Source organism: Alosa alosa, chromosome 11 (assembly GCF_017589495.1).
Source record: "Alosa alosa isolate M-15738 ecotype Scorff River chromosome 11, AALO_Geno_1.1, whole genome shotgun sequence".
In the NCBI taxonomy this organism is placed as follows: Eukaryota; Metazoa; Chordata; class Actinopteri; order Clupeiformes; family Clupeidae; genus Alosa; species Alosa alosa.
In genome coordinates this window covers 29,354,513-29,362,495 of record NC_063199.1, presented here as the reverse complement: position 1 = coordinate 29,362,495, position 7,983 = coordinate 29,354,513, and positions in this window count along the sequence as shown.

Here is a 7,983-nt window from a genome sequence, read left to right as displayed (position 1 = left end):
CCTTGCTCCAGCGGCGAGTTCACAACACATGATTGGCACGATGTCTTCCCAACACACCATATGATTGGCTCAATGTATTCACATCACACCACATGATTGGCTCAATGTATTCACATGTCGACGTTTTGCCGAGGAAGGGGTGGGATATTTGTAGACAACGGCCATATTGGCGTTACAAACTAACCTATTTCCTATTTCTATGGAGGATTTTTTGAGTGCTGTGTCTCCTCATTAGAAAGTCTCTGGCTATAGCTCTTTCTTTTCATTCTGGCCCAGCGATTAATTATAAAACCGTGACATATTTCTATCAGCCTTTCATTTCAGTTATTCAAAAATCAATTATGGTCAAGATGTTATTGTATTATTTTGCCACTGTTTAAAGTAACTGTCAATAGACAATTCAGAGTTAAAAGGAAGCAACTCGCCTGATTAATTCAAAAGTTGTGATGAAATTGGATTAAATGCTCCATTAGCACACGATGAAGTGTTTTTTTGGTCAGTAAAAACATTGATCAAATACACACAATGACATCATCACTTTTCAACAGTGAGTAGAGAACTATTCAATGTAAAACAGGACATTTGATTTACCAGTTTGTCAAAAATATTTCTCCTACATTTGAAATTATTAGATTAGTCTTCAAGCCCATTAACATGGATATTTACATTTACATACATTCATTTGGCAGATGCGTTTATCCAAAGCGACTTACAGCAATAGAATAACATTTAAGCTATTAACATTTGAACATTTTAACATTTAAGCTACAGAGCTACAGCTACAGTAATTAAATAACATTTAAGCTATAGTGCAGAGGAGACTATAGCCATATGCACAGTGCAGACTGGGTGTTGCTCTTCTTTAAAGTCTACATACCTAATCATTTCCACCTGTTATTGAGGTCCTTTTTCCTTGAGGTCCTTTTCCTTCAGAGGAAGAAACTGCTGGATGAAAAGCCATTAAGGACCTTGTTTTAACCATGTGCCGTTCACAGATGCAGCAACAGCAGGACTTATCACAATGTCACAATACCATTTGTGTATATGCTGCATTCATTCATGCATGCCTGGCACGAATAAATTGAATACAGAGAGATATCACTGTGGGGGTGTGTCATACAAATCATGACTTCTTAGCCAATCCTATCGCTTGTTTAATCCTAATGAACCCCTTGCTATGCATTGAGATCATAAAAAAATCAGGAAACAGGATATAGGGGCAACACCACAGCGTGCACACAGGGTGGGGTTGGAGTTAGTTCGTAACACAAACATGGCAGTTAAAATTTTACAAATAGGCCTATGGTACAAATATGTTCTTTTAACGGTACTGCCCCAGCGATGAACCATTTTGTACCCTAGTGTGGCAAATGTACCCCAAGACAACATGAAACAGTACAAGCAATATTTTGAATTGCCAATGTTTTACTAAATTGTGTGCTCATTTTACTAAATTGAGAGCACATTTTCTGGATATACAAGTGTCTTGCAATGACCCCTCCAGGGTTCCGTAGCCAACCATTGATCTATGTAACATTTATGATTTATTTACAAATTATTTAGGTAAAGGATTATGAATAATTTATTTATTATTGGTCAACATTTGACACTATTACTCAATTGTTAGTTAATAATAAAAATCAACTAAACTATCAACTAAACATTAATAAACTTTAAACTTACAAGTTATAAGCTATTATAATGATTACTATAAAGTGGTACTGTTGAAATATTATTATATTATACATATATATATATATATATATATATATATATATATATATATATATATATATATATTATATTATGTGGCAGAAATGTTGTGTGGTTTAGTATCTATTTTATTTTTAAACATTGTAGATTGACGATTGATAGAATGGTTGTGGGCAGACTTGTTGTACAGTACATCTGAAACTCAGGTGGATATCATTATCAATTCTAATTGCATGAAATTATGTGGTGAGGGCATCATTCATGCCTGGAGTGTTCATAGCCTCCTACTCTCTGTGACATTGTATTCAAGCTGCTGTTTGGCTGGCAGATAAAGTCATTACTGTACACAGTGCATTAATTGCACAGTAATTTAGCACTTGAGGTTGCCCTCTGGGAATGGCTCCTCTCCTCTGGGACTCTGTGAGGTGAACACAGGCACCTGTACAGCAAGCTGTGGATTCCATAAATCTAATTTCTAAAACGTTGTGTCGAGGGACATATGTGGCAAGGATAGTTGCGCATAGGTGCAGCAAGGGCTGGTTATATGTGTGTGCAATGATGGTATGCTTGTGTTAGTATCTGTGTTTGACTCTGCGAGAATGTACACATATACATATATGTGGAATTACACTTTAGCTAGGTCCACCATTAAAGGGTTTCTTTTTCCTTGAGGCCCTGTGAATTGTTTTCGCCTGCCATATCTCTCTGACCATGGATGAGGGTCAATTTGTACAATCAGCCATCTAAGTGTCTCCCGGACACTTAGCCCGCGAGTGACCACTGTAGCATCAATAGGGCTCACAATGCATTTACTTCAAGAAGACCCACCCCTTCCCTGACAAATCCCCCTGTGTAATGCAGAAGTGGAGGTGGACCTTGGCTGGGGAGCAGCAGTCGCCTGCCCTGGCCTGGGGGGAGGTGCTGGAACAAGTGGACCCAGTGGCAGCACACAGCCCCCAGAGCAAGTCGCGGAGGACAGCATTATAATAAAGTGCTGAGGCGGGAGAAGGAGAGAGAGAAGGTTAATTCCTATTCAACCGCAGCAGAAGACAACACATATTACTGGGGGGACTCAGAGTGCAGGGGAGACAAATTGGATTCGAGCTCACATCTTTCAATAAGTCACTCTGCTGGTCTTTTCAGGGGCAACATAAATTGTCTGAGAACGCTGGGAGCAGGAAAGGCTAGAAGGCTCCCTATTCTCTTCCTCTCTCCTGTTTTACCCTGAGAGGAAAACAATCGTTCAGTGGAAAGTAAATTTGCACACACACACACACACACACACACACACACACACACACAGCTCACACATGTTTAACTCTTTAATTAAATGATTAAAATAACAGAATGATCATACCAATTGCCTTTTGAAATCGCATTTTAATATAAGTGCAGAGGCTGTTTGCTCATGTTTCAACTGTGGTGTTAACGTTGAAGGCTCTTAGGTTGAGCTGGCATATGTAGAGTACAACAGACCCACAAGGAGTTACTACAAATGAGAAACAGTGAGTTGTAATGTGCCTTAGAGCCAAAAACCCCACCCCACCCCATTCCACTCCACCACTCATCCTAGAGGGACTCAGCCAGCACCTGCCCTCGCTGTCATTTGCTTGTTTCAAGACGAGTCACTTGAGATCCAGTGTCTCTGTTCCTCAGTCCACCAGAGGAAACACAGCACAGAGCATTAATGTACACTGATCTAAATCTCTAAATCACTCAAATTTTCAATTGAGCCAAGTAATGCAGTGGCTGTGCTGTAATGTACATCTTGCATATTACATAATAATAATATCACAGTATCATACAAGGCGTTAACATTTTTAGCAATGAAAATGTCAAAACAAAAAGCCTTTTCTTTCTTTACTCTTTTACTAACATTCAATTAAGCCAAAACAACCTCCTCTCGCATGTTGTTGACAAATATCTCCAGCTCCCTCATTCTTGTGTCAACCTTGACCTTTGACCTTTGGTTTGTAACTCATTTTGGCCTGAGGCGGCACACCATCAGGATTTCTAAAATTGCTCTGACATGGGCTTCGCTGAGTGTTATTATGGAGAAGCCAGTCAGATCTGTCTGCCTGACGCTTAAGACGGGTCTATTGAATTTACTCTGACAGCCAGTGGAGGGAATACCTTCTCTTGTCTATTGCCTCTCTCTCTTTCTCTCTCTCTCTCTCTCTCTCTCTCTATATATATATATATATATATTCCCTCTCTCTATATTACTCTCCCTCTCTCTCTGTCTCTCTCTCTCTCTCTCTCTCTCTCGATTCTCTTCACCCAGTAATAGAAACGTTTCAAAATGTCTGCCACACAAGAAAGATTGCAAGAAATAAATAAATCCCCTATATTGGTTGACCACGACTTTTGAATCCACTTGTGAAGAAACTAGGCGACATATTGCCTTTCTTAAAGATACTTAATGTGTATTTTTACACATTAATCTGAATGCAACCTAAAACCTAATAGACAAATACAACTGTACAACTGTAAACTAGATGTACCGCAGAGTGGTACAAAATATGACCGCCGCCCAGTCCAGCACATTTTTTCCACAAAAATAAATCATGCTGAAAAGGCCTATATGATTCTAACTGTCTCACTAAATTGCATTATCCACACTCAATTCTCACTGGTATCTGGTAGACAACAAGTACCAAAACATGATTAGTTTCATAGTTTCATTTCACATGTAAAATTCATTTTATACAATCCCGTGTACACGTTTATGTTTATATGTGTGGGTGTGTGTGTGTGTGTGCGTGCTTGTGTGTTTGCCTGCATATGTGTGTTTGTGCATGTGCATGCATGCGTACATATGTCTACTGTGTGAGTATGTGTCATACGTATGAATGTATGTGTGTGCGTGTGTATCTGTTTATGCATATGTGTGCACATGGAATGGGTTAAAATGACCCCTGGAGGCAAACATACGGAAAAAATGTTCATCCTAGGCCCTACGGTTCTCAAGATATTCACAGAAAACTGTGTCTGCCCTACCCTCCTTTCAGGGGGTCCAGTACAGCGGGGGGGCTACAGATCAAAACGAAAAACGATGGTTCCATGCTATCCATGTGGGGATACATGCCCACCAAGTTTCGTGTACCCCGGTCTTTCAGTGTCCCGGGAATCCTTGTTGGTGTACGGTCACTAAATGTACACATAAATTATTTTATTGTAAGGCCCCCCATGAACGAAAGTTCATAAAACTTGGCATACATTTGGAGGGTGTCATAATGATCCTACACTTTCAATTTTGTGCAATTTTGACCATGTCAGCCAGAGATATTGTGATGAAAACATACATGAAATAAGTGGTAATGGGATGGGTTGACATGCCCCCCTAAGACCAAAATACAAAAAAAAGGTGGACCACCTAGGCCCTACGGTTCTCGAGATATTCACAGAAAACTGTCTCCGGCCACCTACAGGCCAGTTGGTGTATAGTAACATAAATTAATTTATTGTGTGGCCCCCCCATGAACGAAATTCCACGAAACTTGGCGTTCATTCAGAGGGTGTCATAATGATCCTACACTTCCAATTTCGTGCAGTTTTGACTATGTTAGGTCACAGATACCTGCGATTACAACACCTCATTTTTACTTTTTTGTGTTTAACTAGGTGGCGCTATACATGAAATGAGTGGTTATGGAATGGGTTGACATGGCCCCTTGAGATCAACAAAAAAAAAAAAAAGGTCCTCCTAAACCTTACGGTTCTCGAGATTTTCACAGAAAACTGTGTCTGCCCTACCCTCTTTTCGGGGGGTGCAGTCCAGCGGGGGGGGCTACAGATCAAAACGAAAAACGATGGTTCCATGCTATCCATATGGGGTTACATGCCCACCAAGTTTCGTCTGCCCCGGTCTTTCAGTGTCCCGGGAATCCTTGACGGAAATTTGGACACGCGCTTCGCTGCGCGGCGGTCATAATAATCACAACTGAATAAACGGTTTGGATCAGAGGGGAAAGAGAATGGAAGAAAGAAAGAGTAAGTATGAGACCGAGGGCACAGGGGGCGAGAGCCCCCTTTTGCCCAGCTTACTCTGGGTCACCTGGGGTTGAGCAGAGAGCTATTAGGCTGATAAGTATGCACTAAGGTGAGTCAGTGAATTCATAACTATGCACAAAATTTAGATCACAGTGAAAGCTCTGTGTGTTTTTAAACATTAGTTTCTGAAGAAATGCTGTTTGACTTATAAATGGTGCATTGTCACTTTAAGAACATTGAGTCTTTACATTCTCATAATGCCCTTTTGTCAGCTCTTGTTAGCCGTTATAAGCCTTGCTTGATTGAGCTATATTGATATAATAATATTATCAATAATATGTGCGATATTAAGTTGTTGCAGCCTTCATTGCTTTGGAAATAGAAGTGTGTAATGACATGTTGCTTGTACCTTGTATGACACCCTGGGCGACTACATTCCACAGTCCCATGACCTCAACCCCTTTGAAAACTTGTGGCGTGACATTAAAAATGCAGTTTCTGAAGCAAAACAGGAACTGTGGAATGTAGTTTGTTCATTCTGGGCAGAATTACCTGTCCGTAGGTGCCAGAAGTTGGTTGAATAATGCAGATGTGCAATGGTTTTGCAACTAAATATTAGTTCAGTGATTTAAAGTGAGGTTTAAAGTTGGATTCCACAACTCCCTTTCCTTCCGAGACACAGACTCCTTCATGCTATTCCTTTTTGTTAAATATATCCTTTTATTTTTGACTGTATTAAGGAATCAATTATTTATATTGTGTATGAATATTTTGGTTTAATTTAAACTATCACAATATATGATTTGAAATTTATATAACGTGTTTGTGTTTGATTTATGTGATAGTTTTGCTGTAACTGTGGCTAGTCATGTTACATACTGCCCTACAGCACACACATACACACACACACACACACTACTAATTATTATGACCGCTGCTAGTGAAGCTAGCGAAGCGGTCATATAGGGATTGTCAAAGTTTTCCCGTCATCTACTTCCTGAATTTTTGGTCAACGATACCCGGGACACCGAAGCACCGGGGCACATGAAATTTGGTGGGTATGTAGCCCCACTAGACTTTTACGGAAAAATTTTGTTTCGTCCCAGGGGGCCCCCCCCGTGCTGGGCCCCGCGAACCGCAAAAAAAGCATTTTTTTCTAAATAACAACCTGAACCGTGGCACTGAGGATGAAGAATCTTTTATGGTATGTTGGTCTCAAGGGCCCACATCAACCTGGCCCATAATCACTCATTTGTGATTTACCCAGGTAAAAAATGAAAATGCAATTTTATTCTGCTTTAATCGCCCCTATCTTCAGTTAAGATGTTCAGAACTGCACCAAATTTTATGTGTATGATTGACCTGGCATTCTCTGGGGGTATGCCAAGTTTCGTATAATTTCATACATGGGGGGGTCTAAAAAAAATTAGGTTATGTGTACATTTAGTGACTGTACACTCATTGGCCTGTAGATGGCGGTGCACACATATACACATGCACACACACACAGGCACCCACATACTATCGGTATCGGCCAATACATAATTACAAATTCAGTAGGATTAAAAGAAAGCTAAAATAAATATTCATCATCATCATCATCATGGCTGCATTTCCAGTATTGGCGATAAGTAGTCATTTGTCCACTAGATGGTGCATCGTTGCAGTGAGAAGTAATTTTGTTGGAAGTTAAAAGTGGGTTGGAAAAACAATGGACGCTTCCTACAAGGACTGTAGTTTACCGCAGAGAACGTCTAATAAGGATAGGACGATGTGCACATGAAATGTAATTCCCATTTCTTCTTGAAGCCGAAATAAATCTGAGGATATTTATCGGACATGCTTGGTTTTTACTGCAGGTATGTTAATCTTATAATATCAATAAGGACCTAGGTAATGTTACCGTTAGCGTTGGTTGAGTGATGGAGGCCAATTTGATTGATTGCATTTGTAGAAAACTATAAATGCGGTTGTACCAACCAAATTGATAGCAGCACTGTAATTGTATCTTTTGACTGTCATTTGTTGCACGTGCTACAAAAATCATTCTGTGCAATGGAAGATTTACCAACGTTACACCGGTCTGATACAGTTTTGCTTATACATGTGTGAGACTGAGACGCCTGTTTATTTTGTTTTAAGTGCGTGCAGGGTGTGAGAGGGGAATCGATGTGCTTTGATTCCAGCTTGGTAGTTGTAGTCTGTGAAATTAAAAAGCACGTGTGTGTGAAGTATCCAAACAATGACACCTTCATTTCATTATGGCTGCTTTAGCAA